Source organism: Dendrobates tinctorius, unplaced genomic scaffold, assembly GCF_039654945.1.
Source record: "Dendrobates tinctorius isolate UK_male_01 unplaced genomic scaffold, ASM3965494v1 ptg000013l, whole genome shotgun sequence".
In the NCBI taxonomy this organism is placed as follows: Eukaryota; Metazoa; Chordata; class Amphibia; order Anura; family Dendrobatidae; genus Dendrobates; species Dendrobates tinctorius.
Window position 1 is genome coordinate 8660762 of NW_027361681.1, and position 19661 is coordinate 8680422.

Here is a 19661-nt window from a genome sequence, read left to right on the forward strand (position 1 = left end):
GATATTTATATGCGTCTTTTTGATCGCGCGTTATTACACTTTTTGTTTGGCAGTATGATAATAAATCATTATTTTTTGCTTCGTTTTTTATTTTTATTTTTTAAGGGGTTCGCTAAAGGGGTTAACTAATGGGACAGTTTTATAGGGCGGGTCGTTACGGACGCGGCGATACCTAATATGTGTACTTTTATTGTTTTTCTTTTTTATTATTTCCAAAAAATGGATTTATTGGGGGAATATTTTTTTTTTCTAATTTATTTGGCGATTTTTTTTTAATTATTTTTACACTTTTTTTATTTTTTTTTTTACTTTATTAAATAGTCCCAGGTGGGACATCACTGTCCTGTGACAGATCGCTGATCTGTCACATCACAGATCACTGTGACAGATCAGCGATCTGACACAGGCACTGCAGAAGGCTTCCTCATGCCTGCGCTTTGCAGGCACTGAGGAAGCCAGCTTCCTCAGGCCCCCGAAGGCCCCCGTCGCCATCTTGGATTCGGGGGCCTGGAGGAAAGCAGTCCCCCGCAGCAGCGCTGCACATTGCGCTGCCGTGGGGGGCTCAGGGAAGCACGGAGGGAGCCCCCTCCCTGCCGATGCTTCCCTTTAACTCCCGGTACACCGGGATCATGTTTGATCGCGGTGTGCAAGGGGTTAACGTGTCGGGGGCGGTCAGTGACCGCCCCTGACACATTGTGCCGGGTGTCAGCTGTGATAATCAGCTGACACCCGGCCGCGATCAGCGGCGCTCACCACGTGGGCGCCGCTGATCGCGCCCGACGTACTATCCCGTCCATGGGCATAGGGGCCCAGGTCCCATGGACGGGATATACCGCAGGATGTCAGGAAGGGGTTAAGGATATCCAGCCATTGGAGCCCTCCAATTCTCTTTCTGAATCCCTTAAAATCTACCTTTCTGAAATCTAACCTTGACGTCCGAGTCTTCACAGGTCTTCCTCCTCTAGTTATCCAAAATTCTAAAATAGCATGGTATCTACCTCCTAGGGTCCCAGCCACTTTTACCTCCTCAACGATTTCCTCCCTGTTTATAAGGATTAGATCCAAGGTAGCAGATCCCCGTGGTTTCTCCCCTGAATCAAGAGATAATAAAAATCACCCTGGCCCATTTAGGCCGATGTGGGTGGGTGAGCTCAGATAGTTTCAGATCCATTGGACGAGAGACCAAAAAGGCATAAGAATGAGTATGTGTTCAGCATATTTCATAAAAAGCAACTGAATTGCATTTGTTCATTTAAGTCCATCGGGGATACTGTATCCAACCTGTGTATCCATGAGTTCTTTCTGCAGTATTCTTTTATTCCAGTTACCACGACGGACTGGCAGAGAAAAAAAATATGACATAGTTGTCATGGGAGATTTCAAATATCCAGACATTTGTTGGGAATCTCTCTCAGGCAAAACAGGTCAAGAGGTCAAGGAAATTCTTATACTCTCTTGCTGACAACTTTATCTTCCAAAAGGTAGGGGAGAAAACAAGGGGAACTGCTACCTTGGATCTAATCCTTATAAACAAGGAGGAAATGGTTGAGGAGGTAAAAGTGGCTGGGACCCTAGGAGGTAGCGACCATGCTATTTTAGAATTTTGGATAACTAGAGGAGGAAGACCTGTGAAGACTCAGACGTCAAGGTTAGATTTCAGAAAGGCAGATTTTAAAGGATTCAGAAAGAGAATTGGAGGGATCCAATGGCTGGATATCCTTAAAGACAAAAATGTCCAGGAAGGATGGGAAATCTTGAAAAATGAAATTCTCAAAGCACAATTGTTAACAATTCCGAAAAGATGGAAGAATAGGAAGCATTTAAGGAAGCCAGGATGGATGAACACAGAACTTAAGCACATGCTAAAAAGGAAGAAAAAAATGTTTATAAAATGGAAAGAGGGAGGCATATCTAAAGAAGAATATAATGCTGTCTGCAGAACCTGCAGGGCACAAATCAGATTACTAAAGCTGACAATGAATTGAGGCTTGCAAGAGATGTCAAAAGCAATAATAAAGGATTTTGGTGATATGTCAAAAGTAAAAGAAAAGTCAAAGAAGCTCTAGGATTTTTACAGGATGAAAATGATGAAATGGTAAGACAGGATGTTGAGAAGGCCGAACTTTTAAATTCCTATTTTGCATCTGTTTTCTCTCAGAAAGGAAATGTAACATCAACTGTTCTTCACTGTCCTATTAAGGGAATAGAAGAATCCAGGATATCTATAAACAGAAAGATAGTGAGGAAACACTTAGCTAACCTAAATGAATTCAAGTCTCCAGGTCCAGATAAATTACACCCCAGAGTACTGAAGGAGATAGCAGAAGAAATTTTTGAACCCCTCTCCATAATCTTTGAAAATTCTTGGAGAACAGGAGAAGTCCCAGAAGACTGGAGAGCAAATGTTGTTCCTATCTTGAAAAAGGGGAAGAAGGTGGACCCAGGCAACTATAGGCCGGTGAGTCTGACTTCTATACCAGGAAAGATCTTTGAACAAATTATTAAACAACATGTATGTCAGTACCTGGATAAGAATGAAGTGATTAAACAGAGTCAGCATGGGTTTGTAACTAATAAGTCATGTCAGACTAACTTAATTTCCATCTATGACAGAATCACTGATTGGGTGGATAAAGGAAATGCTGTAGATATAGTATATCTTGACTTCAGCAAAGCATTGACAAAGTATCACATACAATCCTTATTGAAAAAATGACTAAGTATGGAATGGACAAGGCAACTGTTAGGTGGATTCATAACTGGCTTAGTGATCGGACCCAAAGAGTGGTCGTAAATGGCTGCACATCCAGTTGGAAGAATGTCTCAAGTGGGGTACCACAGGGCTCTGTCCTGGGCCCTGTATTGTTCAACATCTTTATCAACGATTTAGATGAAGGAATTGAGGGTAAACTGATTAAATTTGCTGATGACACAAAGCTAGGAGGGATAGCTAATACTAGAGAAGAGAAAGGATTCAAAAAGATATAAATAAACTGGAACAGTGGGCAGCAACTAACAGAATGGTTTTTAACAGGGAAAAATGCAAAGTACTACATCTGGGCAATAAAAATGAAAAAAGCATATACAGAATGGGAGGAATAGGCCTAAGCAACAGCACATGTGAAAAAGATTTGGGTATACTAATAGATCACAGACTGAATATGAGTCAACAGTGTGATGCAGCAGCAAAAAAGGCAAATGTAATTCTAGGATGTATTAACAGAAGCATACAGTCTAGATCACGTGAAGTCATTATTGCCCTCTACTCCTCTTTGGTCAGACCTCATCTGGAATATTGTGTCCAGTTTTGGGCACCACATTTTAAAAAAGACATCAACAAACTGGAGCAAGTTCAGAAAAGAGCAACCAGAATGGTGACCGGTCTGCAAACCCTGTCTTATGAGGAAAGGTTGCAGGATTTGGGATTGTTTAGTTTGCAAAAGCGAAGATTGAGAGGAGACTTAATAGCTGTCTACAAATATCTAAAGGGCTGTCACATGGTAGAAGGATCAACTTTATTCTCATTTGCACAAGGAAAGACTAGAAGCAATGGGATGAAACTGAATGGGAGGAGACACAGATTAGATATTAGAAAAAACTTTTTGACAGTTAGAGTGATCAATGAGTGGAACAAGCTGCCACGAGAAGTGGTGAGTTCTACTTCAATGGAAGTCTTCAAACAGAGGCTGGACAGACATCTGACTGGGATGATTTAGCGAATCCTGCTTTGAGCAGGGGGTTGGACCAGATGGCCCAGGAGGTCCCTTCCAACTCTACGATTCTATGATAACTTCAATGACACAGAATCAGAAAGAATCAAGGTCTCCCTGATGAACTTCTCTCACATGTCTAGATATTGGTGTGGCTCTGGCATGGCAAATGTCACCTATATGGTCACCAATCCGTCTTCTTCGCTCTCTTTTTGTTTTCCCAGCATACAGTTACGCCATATATATTTGGACAGAGGCAACATTTTTCTAATTTTGGTTCTAGACATTACCACAATGAATTTTAAACAAAACAATTCAGATGCAGTTGAAGTTCAGACTTTCAGCTTTCATTTGAGGGTATCCACATTAAAATTGGACGAAGGGTTTAGGAGTTTCAGCTCCTTAACATGTGCCACCCTGTTTTTAAAGGGACCAAAAGTAATTGGACAATTGACTCCAAGGCTATTTCATGGACAGGTGTGGGCAATCCCTTCGTCATGTCATTCTCAGTTATGCAGATAAAAGGCCTGGAGTTGATTTGAAGTGTGGTGCTTGCATTTGGAAGGTTTTGCTGTGAAGGAAACGTGGTCAAAGGAACGCTCCATGCAGGTGAAACAAGCCATCCTTAAGCTGCAAAAACAGAAAAAACCCATCCGAGAAATTGCTACAACATTAGGAGTGGCAAAATCTACAGTTTGGTACATCCTGAGAAAGAAAGCACTGGTGAACTCATCAATGCAAAAAGACCTGGGCGCCCACGGAAGACAACAGTGGTGGATGATCGCAACATAATCTCCATGGTGAAGAGAAACCCCTTCACAACAGCCAACCAAGTGAACAACACTCTCCAGGAGGTAGGCGTATCAATATCCAAATCTACCATAAAGAGAAGACTGCATGAAAGTAAATACAGAGGGTTCACTGCACGATGCAAGACACTCATAAGCATCAAGAATCAAAAGGCTAGACTGGACTTTGCTAAAAAGCATATTAAAAAAGCCAGCACAATTCTGGAAGAACATTCTTTGGACAGATGAAACCAAGATCAACCTCTACCAGAATCATGGAAAGAGAAAAGTATGGCAAAGGCGTGGTACAGCTCGTGATCCAAAGCATACCACATAATCTGTAAAACACGGTGGAGGCAGTGTGATGGCTTGGGCATGCATGGCTGCCAGTGGCACTGGGTCACTAGTGTTTATTGATGATGTGACACAGGACAGAAGCAGCCGAATGACTTCTGAGGTATTCAGAGCCATACTGTGCGCTCAGATCCAGCCAAATGCAGCCAAACTAATTGGTCGTCGTTTCATACTACAGATGGACAATGACCCAAAACATAAAGCCAAAGCAACCCAGGAGTTTATTAAAGCAAAGAAGTGGAATATTCTTGAATGGCCAAATCAGTCACCTGATCTCAACCCAATTGAGCATGCATTTCACTTGTTAAAGACTAAACTTCAGACAGAAAGGCCCACAAACAAACAGCAACTGAAAACCACCGCAGTGAAGGCCTGGCAGAGCATCAAAAAGGAGGAAACAGCGTCTGGTGATGTCCATGAGTTCAAGACTTCAGCCAGTCATTGCCAACAAAGGGTTTTCAACCAAGTACTAGAAATGAACATTTTATTTACAATTATTTAATCTGCCCAATTACTTTTGGTCTCTTTAAAAACAGGGTGGCACATGTTAAGGAGCTGAAACTCCTAAACCTTTAATCCAATTTTAATGTGGATACCCTCAAATGAAAGCTGAAAGTCTGAACTTCAACTGCATCTGAATTGATTGTTTAAAATTCATTGTGGTAATGTCTAGAACCAAAATTAGAAAAATGTCTCTGTCCAAATATATATGGACCTAACTGTAGTTTAATGGGCAAGTGCATATAAATAGATACACCACCCCACTTGTTTTACAATTGGCAAAATGCTTGCTTTGGTATATTCTACCTGTAGATACACTGGAAAAAACCTTACCAATTTCAACAAATTTACAAAAGGAACAACTACCACATCTAAAAGTTCCAAGGGTCCTTCTATCCAACCATGTGCCCTTTGTCGGTGGTGGGGTATAGTTACTGTGTACTAATTGATCCCCAATTGATCTTCCTCTCCTATATGTTATAGCAGGTACATCTGGTAAGAAATTGCTCACCTCACTGTGTGTTTTAAGGATCCCCCAGTATTTATTAATGATTTTACAAAATTCCCATGAACATCTATCATAGTTGCCAATGATACGTATATGTATATCAATTGTTTTCTCTTTAGGATGTAAGAGGCTGTTCCTAGTGCTTGTCTCAGCTTCTTTAAAGGCATCCTGAAGGACATTCATAGGATAGCCCCTATCGAGGAATCTGTCTCTGAGCTCCTTGGCTTGTCTATAAAAACCAGATGGACTGAAACAATTTCTCCTCACCCTGAAGTATTGTCCCTTGTGAATACACCTACGTAGGCTCAACGGGTGATTGCTATTCCAATTTAGCAGATTATTAGTGGACGTTGGCTTTCTAAATATTTTAATCTCCAACAAACCATTGGTGTTCTTTTGAATGTTTATATCCAAAAAATTTATGGAATTCAAATCCGCTTCAGGGGTGAACTTTAGACCCAATTACTTTTGTTTAAGTTCAAGAATTGAAGGAGGGCTATGTGGGCTTATACCTATGCATGAATCTTTATTGGAGAAACATGGTGTCATATATCTATTAGATTTGAGAGATCAAGAGCTTATACCGGGTGAGTCATAAAGGACGGACGTTTTTAAACTAATCATAAAATCGTTAAATATTTATTAAATATAAATGTATTCACAGATTTGGTTACGTATACTAATAGCATTTGACAAATTCAAGTGTGGAAAACAACATCTGCCATGTGGTGGCCATTATCAGTGATGCATTTCCAAAGGCGTTCTTGGAAGTTGGCATCAACACGTTCCAACACAACTCTGTCGATTTGGGCAACTTCCACTCGAATAGCTTCCTTCAGTTCTTGTAATGATCGAGGCTTAAGCTTGTATACACGTGATTTGAGGTGACCCCATAAGTAATAATCGCACATGGACAGGTCTGGGGACCTAGGAGGCCAATTAATATCGCCAAACCTGGAAATGATGCGACCAGGGAAGAGAGGGCGAAGAACGTTCATTGTTGCTCCGGCTGTGTGGGCCGTTGCCCCATCTTGTTGAAACCACACACTAGAGATGGGGATATGTTGCCGTCGTAACTCAGGAACAAAGAAGTTATTTATCATGGCGATATAACGTTGTGAGTTCACGGTAACAGTATTGCCATTATCGCCTTCGAAAAAGTACGGACCGATCACGCCATATTTGCCCATAGCGCACCACACCGTTACCTTAGGGCTGTGCAGCGGTACGTGCCGTTCGTGGAGCCCCCGGTGGTCGTTTGTTCATTAGTGTACCTCGTGTACGGAGTGCTTCAACCCAACGTAGGATAGTGTTACGAGCGGGAACAGCTTGATTTCTGTGAATATTGAAATGACGCCGAAACTCACGCTGAACGGCTGTGATACACTCATTATTCTTGACAAAACTGTCGTACGCAAAAACGCGATGTTCTATCGTCCACGGCACCATAGCTTAAACTGAAACTAAAATAAAAACAATGCTTTCACCTCACAAACATAACCCCGCCTCCCGCACATCTCTACCTCCACCTGGTGGTGAGTTATAGCCACTTCAAATACATCCGTCCTTTATGACTCACCCGGTATGTTTTGACTGAATAATATCATTTGACATCTGGAATAATATTGTCTATCTGGCAGAATTGAACAATAGACTGTATAATATTATCTATCTGGCATAAATGAATTCTTTCAGAATAAGCCCACAGTTTGTTGAGAATCTTTGTTGTTGATATGGGGTGGCACATATAAATGAACGAAGATTGGAGTAATATGATGCTATATATCAACATATTCTGAAATATCAAGAGCTCATCTTCTGATTGACTAACAATAATGTTTTGGCACAATTGAATTTTCATAGAGCAAGCCCATATTGTGTTTTGTAGCACTAATTAAGGTTTTAAGAGGGTAGACTTATTCATAGTTACCATAAATAAGTAACGTATATATAGTTCTCTCTACGTTCTGTCTCACCATCTTATATACATAAACTCTGAGATAAAGTGATTACGCCAACTTTGAGTGATCTAATGACAACCCTTAATTTATGGTCCCAGGGGGTAGTTTAGTTTGGAAATCATCGGTCTAACATAGATTAGGTTATGAGAAGATATCTTTAGGACATCGAAAGATAGACTAACATATCTCAGATAAAAAGAAGAACACAGGCAGACTTATTTCAACCATCAAGAAAAAAGAACAACCAAAATTGGATAGAGAAGAACCTATATACCCTCTAAACCAAAGAAACAAGACTACAAACACTTCTTTTCTTTCTCACCTACCTGTTTAACACCTTATCACATTCCTTCCATTATAGGGCCCTATAGGGTGAGCAGGGAGAGACGTCAAGGAGCAGGGGTGCCACTGCACAAGTTTTAGGAAACTTCAGGACTTCCAACAGCTCAATCCCAAACGAGACAGCACCGTGCGTGACATTGTGGACAATACAGAAGCAAAAATCACACAAATGGCAGAAACGGCATCGCACAGATCCAGGTCTGCTAGGAGCTCAAAGCATTCAGTCAAGTCAGGTACTCAACCCTCAGGGAGCAATTCATAAGAGCGTGTGCTGAAGCGGGATCTACGAAAGTGCAAGCCGTTTTCGCCCAAATGAAGGCAGATAGGGAAGCTGAATCTGCACGCAAGAAAGCAGAGATGAAAGCTGAATCTGCACGCAAGAAAGCAGAGATGGAAACTGAATATGCATGTGAGAGGGCAGAAATATAAGCCCTGCAGAAGGAATGTGAACATGCAGCAGCCATTGCAAAGCTAAAGGTCTTCCAGCAAGCCCTAGGTGGGAGCCGAGGAGGCAGCCTCAATTTGTGCGAATTCGACAAGGAAGACTCACTTAAGTGCACAAGAGACTACAAGCTGAGTCAAGCCAGCAAACCTCTGACCACCAACAACATTCCCATCAGTACCGACCCCTCTCCAAAGCATCAAGATGTCAATCTGCCTGCAGCTCCCAGCTTTTTAGGTCAGTCCAATGTGCCACAAACATTCAAACCCGAACCTCCTTCATGCTTCAATACAGAGCCAGATCCTATACCCCAGCAAAGCCATACAGCTCCAGTCACATCTATGGCAGAAGCTATTCTCAGTAAATCGGTTATTATACTAAATGCTTATGCCACACATACTATCCTACGTTTCTAAGTCAAGACGCTACAGACCATATGAACAGCGCTACTCAGCCAGCAATTGTCTTCCCAAAGTCAGAGAAAACTGAGATGTCTGACTTTGCAAGGTACATGGTTCGCCGTGAACTTACGAAGACTGGTCTCACAAGGTTCAATGATCAACCAGAGGACTAAAGAGGTTGGAAATGTGGCTTTTAAGCCGCGATTAGTGACCTTGGCATCACTGCTGCTGAAGAGCTGGATCTGCTAATCAGATGGCTCGGACCTCAATCCACAGAACGGGTCAAGAGGCTCAGATCTGTCCACATCAGTAATCCAGCAGCTGATCTCATAGCTGCATGGGAAAGACTAGAACATAGCTTTGGCAGTCCCGAAGCTATAGAGAATGCATTGTTCAAGCGACTACAGGATTTGCCCAAAATATCCGGCAAGGACAGTTCAAAATTCCTAGAGCTCAGCGACCTGCTCTTGGAGCTTCAGTTAGCCAAGGCAGACACGCACCTACCTGGCCTCAGCTACCTGGACACCGCTCGTCGGGTAAAACCCATAGTTGCCAAGTTACCCTACAACATACAAGAAAGGTAGACCATACGAGGGACAAACCACAAAAGACAATACCAAGTCTCTTTTCCTCCATTTTCCTATTTCTGTGACTTCATCAAGGAGATTGCGGAGTGTAAAACCGACCCCAGCTTCTGCTATGAAGAACCCAGCGGCTCTGCATCATCCCCTAAGTACGGGAGTTTGTGCTCTCACGACAGCAACCGCAGTGATCCGGTGTCTGCAAATAAGACACAAGTTCTGCCTACACCGACATCAGCGCCAGACAAAGGCAATGAAGGTGAGAAGGTGGAAAATCCAAACCACCAGTGTCCAATTTACAAACTGCCACATCCCCTGAAGAAGTGCATCGGCTTCAGGAAGAATCCCCTTCAAGAACGAAAAGAGCTCTTGAAGTTTGGAGTATGCTTCAGGTGATGTGCCTCTACCAAACATCTTGCGAAGGACTGTGTCATTGCCATCAAGTGTCTAGAGTGCGACAGCGAAGACCACGTACAAGCGCTCCATCCATCACAGCATGACTCTGCGTATACACCTTCTCCCACCACAAGCCATGGCGGGGAGTGTTCAGACCAAGCGACAAGCCATGTTGTGGTATCTTCCTCATGCACCGAAGTCTGCGGAGGTCTTCAAGACAAGTCCTGCGTGAAGATTTGCCTGGCAAGGGTGTATCCCAAGGGTCATCCAGAGAAGGCAGTCAAGGTGTACATTAGTCTGGATGACCAGAGCAACAAATAACTGGCCAGGTCAGAACTCTTAGACTTAAAAGGAACCGCCTATCCCTACACCTTGGGCACCTGCAGCGGCATTATAAAAATCTCTGGAAGAAGGGCCGGTGGCCTCATAACTTCTCTTGAGAAGGACGCCATGGAGATAACACTACCCACACTTGTTGAGTGTAATCAAATACACTCTTATTTACAGTCTTATTTAAAGACTCTATAGAAACAGGGTCTGTTCCTTTTGATTGGCGGCAAGCAAATGTGGCACCAGTATTCAAAAAGGGGTGTAAAAGTGAACCTGGAAACTATAGGCCGGTAAGCTTAACATCTGCTGTGGGTAAACATTTTTAAGGGTTTCTAAGGGATACCATTATGGAATATCTCAATGTTAATAAATGTTTAACTCCATATCAACATGGATTTATGAAGGATCGCTCCTGTCAAACTAACCTGATCAGCTTCTATGAGGATGTAAGCTCTCAAATGGACCAAGGAGAATCATTGGATGTCATTTATCTCGACTTCTCTAAAGCATTTGACACTGTCCCACATAAAAGATTGGTAAGATGAGAAAGCTCGGGCTAGGGGAAAATGTGTGTAGATGGGTAGGTAGCTGGCTTTGTGATAGAAAACAAAGAGTAGTTATTAATGGTGCATACTCAGATTGGGCCAGGGTTACTAGTGGGGTACCACAGGGTTCTGTATTGGGGCCCCTACTATTTAATATATTTATTAATGATCTAGTGGATGGCTTACACAGTAAAATATCAGTATTTGCAGATGATACAAAACTATGTAAGGTAGTTAACACAAAGGAGGACAGTTTGCAACTACAGACAGATTTGAGTAAACTGGAGAATTGGGCTGAAAAATGGCAAATGAGGTTTAACACAGATAAGTGTAAGGTTATGCACATGGGAAGGAGAAACCGATGCTATAACTACTTACTAAATGGGAAACTGCTGGGGAAATCAGACATGGAAAAAGACGTAGGCATCTAAGTCAATAAGAAGCTAAATTGGAGTGCCCAGTGTCAGGCAGCTGCCACCAAAGCACATAGGGTCATGGGATGCATTAGAAGAGGTCTGGGGACACGAGATGAAAACATAATTCTCCCTCTGTACAAATCACTCGTCAGACCACACTTGGAGTATTGTGTGCAATAGGGTGACCGCAAAAAATCGATGTCGGAATTTTGTCCGTCTGGACCCCACAAAACGATTCCCCTTTCCAGATATTGAGATAGCCAAAATTTGAGCTCGATCAAACGACGTTAACCCGTGCCGCTTGTCGCTCAAAGTTTGAAAAAATCCAAATTGAGGTATTTTAAGATTTAGGTATTTTGCATAGTCTGTTAGACTATAAAGAATGTGACAACAACATTGCAGAAATAGCCCTGACCAAATTTTCGAACCATTTGTGGTATTTGAATGAAGAGTTGGTGGGATTATCGTTTTTTGATCCCACCATTACAGACAATGAAAAGTTGTTAATGGCTAATAAATTGCTCAGTAGCACAGATGAACCATCAGAGCACGCTAGGGTTGTAAATCCAAAAGTTAGGAAAGAAAAATTAAGAGGTAGGAAGTAACCGACTTTAACGACCTTCTGACAAAAGATGAAGAACAAAAGCAATATGTCCTGCAAGTTGTAAGCAAATGCCGAGCATTATATTCTGACGTTTCAAAAACTACTTTAACAAAAGCTCTAGAATAGATTAGATAACTATGTAAAATTATCAACTCATGTAGGTTAGCGTGCTCTGATGGTTCATCTGTGCTACTGAGCAATTTATTAGCCATTAACAACTTTTCATTGTCTTGGATTTTTTCAAAATTTGAGCGACGAGCGGCACGGGTTAACGTCGTTTGATCGAGCTCAAATTTTGGCTCTCTCAATATCTGGAAAGGGGAATCGTTTCGTGGGGTCCAGACGAACAAGATTCTGACATTTTACCCCCCCCATATGCGATCCGGTCACCCTAGTGTGCAATTTTGGACGCCGATGCTCAAGAAAGACATTACTGAACTTGAAAGGGTTCAAAGGCGGGCTACTAAAATGATAAATGGAATTGGTTCACTACGATACCCAGAAAGGTTATCAAAATTAGGTCTATTTACTCTAGAAAAGAGAAGACTTAGGGGAGACTTAATATATATGTACAAGTATATCAGAGGGCAATACAGAGATCTCTCCAATGAACTGTTTGTACCAAGGACTGTGACAAAAACAAGGGGGCATTCTCTTCGTTTGGAGGAAAGACAATTTCTGCACCAGCATAGAAGAGGGTTCTTCACGGTAAGAGCAGTGAGGCTCTGGAATTCTCTTCCTGAGGAAGTGGTGATGGCCAACTCACTGAATGAATTTAAGAAAGGAATGGATGCTTTTCTTGTAACAGTATAGAAGGTTACGAATAACAGAATATTATAGGTAGATGGTTGACCCAGCTTAGGGGAAGGAATTTTTTTCCCTATGGAGAAAATTGGCTTCTACTCTGGGTTTTTTTGCCTTCCCCAGGATCAACAATGCAGAACAGCTGCACTAAAAATAGGCTGAACTAGATGGACATAAGGTCTTCCTTCAGCCTTCAAAACTATGTTACCATTCAACAGGGAAGAAATCCCAAAGCCAGAAGTCGCTCTTCAGCATCCTCATCTCAGAATGATAAACAAAGAGATGTCACCCCTAGACGACAAGGCAGACATCCTAATTCTCCTCGGCAGTCATTATACGACTGCACAAGATGCGTCAACAAATCCACTGACTACTCAATGAACCGCACGCCCAGAGCCTTGAGCTAGGCTGGGTTATCACTGGCAACGTCTGTAGCGACCAGACAAAGGATCCAAGCAACATCTCCTCTTACAAAACCATTGTCACGTCAGATGAACACGACTTGTCCCACCAGTCATACCCACGTCACTACTGGGTGAAAGAGAAGTCAAATGACACTAACTGGCAACATCAACCATCTGACAATTCAAGTTTGGTTTATCCTTAAGACTACAACCTCTAAACAACAGCACTCGATCCTTCAACCAAAGAGAACTCACCACCTACAGAGGAAGACAAGGTGATCATCAGGGTCACGAGCATTAAACCCACCAAAGACTTCTGTAACAACTGGGTAGCTCCTTCACCTTCTCTTCCAGCAAAGACTGAGTTGCCAAGGCATCCGCAGCAAGTAACTGCTAATTTCCCAACCTTTGATGCTTATCTCCATCACAAGCCTGGTCAAGCCGAAGCCATGCTTCAGTGCTAAGAGTGAGAGCCCCTTTCTCAACAGCCTACTCCTTACCGATGGTGCTTGCGTTCTCCCCACGCAATGCAGCCTCAGCACACTGCTGGATATCGAACAAAACACATTCACTTCCCAAGCATCACCCTGTGATGAACTTGCTATTGAACGAGGAGCCTCGCCTGTTAAAAACAGCATCCACGGTCCTCTGGGGTTAAAAACAACCGTCGCAGTTCAAGGCAGAGTACCACTGAGACAGCTTCCTACTCAGGGCATCAACAGGAACACTGTGTTACCATCTCAGAGACAACAAAGGTGGGAGATGGGGAAGGAGTCCCTAAAGGCCTTACAGCAACTCCAAGCCCTGCACCGTAGTTCTTCTTTAAAGACTGTTTCAACTGTTATCAAGAGACAAATCTATGTTCCTACAACGCATCTATGAAGACTACAGCTGCAGGAACCTCTCCGAGTACTTCAGGAGTCACATGAACTTAACTTTGTCGCTGGACTCTGCCACGGTGGGGAGCGTGCCTCCGCATGCTGCTACCGTGCTAGCACACAGGACTATTAGTGTCCAACTGAACTTTGAACTTCCCCTTGTGGATTACAACTTCTGCTGTTGGGTTGGTGGAATAGTTGCATGTTGCAGCTTCCCCAATCCGAAGATGGATTTTTCTATTGGACTTAATTTTTTATTTTTACTTTCAAGGTCTACATTTTATTGCAGGTATGGACTTGATTTCTGCATTATGTTGCATTGTTTTGTCTTCTCTCCTTTCCTTGCAGGTTTTATGACGTCGAGGGACAGAGTTGACTCCTTCGTCGCATGACGACTTATGAAATCTGATGATCAGAGGGGGAGTGTTGTGTCCCACGAATGGGAACAACCTGTAATGTATAATCCCTGTGTTGAGTTTTTTCCTCCAATCAGCAAAATTCCCTGTTGTTGCTAGGTAGAATTTGACTGTGTGAAGATTGTCCCTATGTCCCTCCCGTAGTTGGGCTCTGTATTAGGTTGCTCTTCCCTTCTTCAGTTCAGTCTACAGCAGCCATTACTCTAGACGCCTTTGTACTGCCCTTTTTACCTACTGTTCATTGTAACTAATGCAGGATTTTGGAAGAAAACAGCATTGTTTCTCCTGGTCTTTCTACAGTTGCATTGCCGGTGGAGTTAAACTATCTGCGGACGCCTGGTGGTGTGAGTACGAGTTATACAATTATCTAAGAAGCTGATGATTAGAACGCTTGGGATTTGCATCCATCAGGAAGAGGCAGAATACATCATGTGTATCCATGATCGTCCAGGAAGCCAAGAGAGTGCCAGTGCTACAGCCACTGGCTTTTTATATACAGTCAGGCGCGCTCCTGCGTGCACAGGCATCCCTGCTCGTTCTCAGCAGTAAGGTTCTTTGATATGCAGGACATTTGCAATGATATAATTCTTTCAGGGCAAATGTCCAGCAAGCAGCTTTTGTCCAATGAATCTCTCAGAACCCTTGTTTTGAGGAGATGCTACCTGCCTAATCTGGTATGGTTAATAAACATGTAAGATGCTATCAGATGGACAACTGTCCATCTTCTTTGATATATTCAGACTGGACATTTTGGTTCAGTGAACAATAGATATGAGCACCTTCATTTGTGTGGAGGGAAAAACATTCTGTAGGAGGGATATATATATATATATATTATATGTGTATGTAGGTATGTGTATATATCTCAAATATACAATAAATTAATTTACTGGGGCACTTCTATTTTACATTCCCCGTGTTGTTGAGAACTTGACAATGAAATTTGAGGGAAATGTTGTACTGGGATTTATTTGCCTACTCAACCCCATTTATAACTTGTCACAGTTCAGGATGGAATGAAGTATAATTCTGCACTTAGGTATTATTATTATTATTTATTGTTATAGCGCCATTTATTCCATGGCGCTTTACATGTAAGGAGGGGTATACATAATAAAAACAAGTACAATAATCTTAAACAATACAAGTTATAACTGGTACAGGAGGAGAGAGGACCCTGCCCGCGAGGGCTCACAATCTAGGTACCTAGACATCATCAACACGGCCATCAGCTCTTTCCTGCCGTTCACTGTAACCCAATGTTTCCATCCACAGAATACATTGTCTTCTTCTTTTTGGATCTTAAAGTCTTTTTATTATCAAAGTATTTTTGCTATGTCTTTTCTCTGTGGTCATGTCGTTGCCAATCTTCATTGCCTATCCCAATGTCATCTTACTGGTCAGACTCTGGAATGGCTTCACCCTTACAGTCCATAGGTCAGCCAGCGTCATGCTGTGCACACCCTTCACCCTGCTAGACTTCACATTACTCTATTTTGAGTATATCTGCCTTGATGAGACTGATGGGTGTCACAGTCTGTAGATTTAGGGTACGGATGGTTAGCACTTGACTCAAAGGGGTTGACTCACTGCAGGGACACGGATGTGTCCGCATCTTCCACTGCACCACCAATGACTTTTTTATTATGCTCTATGACATATTGCTTTGCAGTGACACCACTTATCCGGTATTCCATGATGCTTGATTAATAGGGCAACTATATGATAAAGGCCATCAATTGGCCAAAATGTCTCTAAATTGTCACTTCACCTACCAGCATCAATAAATATTCACCTGAAGCAATATTTTTCTATTGTACGTGTGCAGTGATTTTTTCTGAACTTGAACAGTCTGTAGATGGGCCTCATGGCATTTTTGTAGCGGAGGCACAACTTTCATCAGGCACAACTTTCATCAGACATGACGAACTGGCGGTATCCGGTGACGTAACTCAGCGCACTGCCGCCACGTGCGGCTTCTGAAGGGGTTTTGTGCGGACCTACACCAAGGCCGGGGTCACATGAGCGTAGAATCTCTTATGTCAGAGAATTGGATCCATTATGTTAGTGACACGCCGATCCAAGTTTGTGCCGAGTGTCCACTTAGTAGGCGATGGAGGACATACAGTATATGCACAGCTTAAAGCAATAGCGACACTAGCGGGTGAGTATCGAGCATAAGCCGGAAGAAAAAAAACAATACAGAAAAGGGGCACACCGAGGAATACAAAGACGATAGAATTTTACTGAAAAACAAGAACATCCCATAGACCTGTATAAATATGGTCATCACTGCGTTGGCGCTGCTTCACCTTTAGTCCAATCCTGCCTTGGTACTGCCTAAATAACTCCGCTCTCTTTCACCAGGTCTTCATAACGGAGTATCCTCTGCTTCTTGAAGTGGTTGTCCACTACTAGGCCAACTCCTTCTTGATCTAAAGGTTTGGCCCGATTAAAACAAATGACTATACTCACCTCCTGTCCCAGTGGTGTCAGCACTTGTGATCCCAGGGCCTCGCGGTGGTGTGACATGTGGTGCCTGGTGCCCAATCAGCGCTGGCGTCACCATCCCCACTCTTATGAATTGTACATTAAGAGGAAGTCCGGGCAGCCGCTGATCTGACTTCCGCTTTCTGCTCAATTTGACAGAAGGCGGAGACAGTGACATCTGCCCTGGGTCACACACACGCCACCCAGCTTTCCCGAGCACTTGATAGGTACTCTTCTTGCACTCTGACATACACAGGGTAATACAACCAAGCTATTCTCACTCCTTCAGGGTTTGCGGATACATTTATAGCAGCAAGGAACAAACATACGGTATGTTAGATTTAATCTACAAAAAGTACAGTGCATAAGGAAGTTTCAAGAAATAAAAAACACAAATAAAGGAAAAAACAGTACACAATAAACAGGATGAAATACACATAATTCTAACAAGTTGGATCCGTGAGCACTTCTAGCAAAGGAGAACCCTACAGGACAGATCTGCAATACTCGATGCTTCTCCTGGGGTCTGGCAATCATATTTCATAGATTGGATGTTATAGAGGGGTCTACTAGACCCCTCACTCCTCCCTTTGCTGAGGTACGTAGAGGACAGCTGATTGGGTGCGACTTTAGTGCTGATCGAGCACTGAAATGCTCAAGTACTCAGTACTCAAATCAAGGCCGTCACACTCTCACGTGCATGACTCAAGTAGCGAGCATAATTGAAGTGAATGGCAAACTCAAGAACTTTTCTGGAGTGCGCGTACTCTCTCTCATAATGCACTTACAGGGACTCGAGCAGTACGCGATACTCGGCACCCCAATGCTTCATCGAGTATAGATCACTAGATGCAATTAAAATTCAGTTCTGTTCCCAATTTTTACATTATTCCACAGGATCCTTTTAGAGAAGCAATAGGGTCACCTTACTTACTAAACATTCTTCCAGCTTTCTATACATACACACGAGGGGTGAACACTGTCAGTTTAGGGCCCCTGTACAAGAAATATTTGTTCCCCCTCCTTTTATCGCAACCAGTGCTGTGGAATCAGAGTCGGTATAAAACGGACTAACTCCTAAAATATGTAATAAATTGGGTACAGTAGTTTAGTGATGCTAATTCATCTGCAGTCATTTTATATCTAACAAGAGAGGACTCTTTCCAATAAAGAGGGCGATGTGACTAACATAAGTAACGAAAATTTGCTATATATGGGACGGTACTATACATACCAAAACCTAATGCAAAGTACGGTGATAATGGGACAGCGCTGTACATAAGGACACTTCATAATAATGGACCACCCATGCATAACTAGAGAGGATGGTACATAATGTCCTACACACAGGGACCATTCCTGGGATAAGTTCTCACCAACCTGTGCTTATTGGTATACTGTGCCTCATCCTTGTCCCCTTCCAGGTAAAATGTGCCTCATCCTGGTATAATGCTCCACATCTCAGACCCTTTCCTGGGATAATGTACCATTCTCTTCTAAAAATTAAAAAAAAAAAAAAAAAAAAAAAAATAGTACTCACCTTCCTCCACAGTCCCATGCCACACGATGCCCTCTTTTACTACAGCTGCTTGCCTCCAATTGGCCAGCTGCATGTGCTGCGTGTACTGTAGTGCAGGGAGCCAGCGGGTCTCTGCGCCACAATACATTTCAGCTGAATGCGCATTTTCAGACGTACATCCAGCTGAAATAGTCCTTGGTGAGGGCGCACCCCCCTCCACCTCTGGGCCTCAATGCAGCTGCACCCGTGAATATAATATATTCATAATTCAGAAAGATATTGCGTTCCTGTTTTCCAGCTACCAAAACTTTCCGGATGATAGATATATCAATAGATTGTGTCAAATTAGAATTATACAAAAAAAAAACAAGATAAAATATTGCTTCATCTTACAGACGAAATGGCTACACTAGATGAAAGAACTGATTTCCCTGCATTTAACATTTATGTGCCATTGGAGGCATACAGGACACCTGCTGGGACAAATGGTGATCCCACATTGATAGCTACATGTTAATTACTCAGTGTCCACACTCCATGTCTGCTCTCCATCAGATAACCTGCTTTACTTACCTGTTCACAATACATAAGGGTGAGTGCAGACAGTGATCCAATGCCATCAGCCTTTGGTCTGTCTAATTAGAACCCCCTTTACGACAAGGACAATAAGAAATACATGTGTGCAGGGTGGGCCCATATTAGAGAGAAATCTGACTTAAGGCCCTGTCACACACTGCGATCTCGCTAGTGAGATCGCTGATTTTGTGACACGCCAGCGAGATCACTGTGTGTGACGGGGATCAGCGACCGGCCCCCCTGCCGGTTATCGCTGATCATGCTCGATCGGCCTGGGCCATTTTTCCATCGCTGGTCTCCCACTGGCCAGCACGCATCGTTGCGTGTGGCAGTGAGAGACCAGCTATCAGCGACGCTGGTTTCCAAGGTAAACTTCGGGTATTCAGGAGTCGCGCAGCTCTTAGATACCCGATGTTTACATTAGAAACCAGCGTCGCTGGTCCTGATCGCTGGAGGGGCTGTCTTGTGACAGCTCACCAGCGATCAGCCTAACGATGTCCCAGCGATCCCATCATGTCAGATCGTTGGTGGGATCGCTGGGACATCGTTATGTGTAACGGGGCCGTTACTCCCAAAAGGTGCTTTTACCCAAAATCCAGCCTATAACCATGAGGCTTCTATGCACATGCAATCTTAAACATTTTGTGCAAAGACCATTTTAGGGTGGAGAAATCAACATACTGATCTCCTACTGA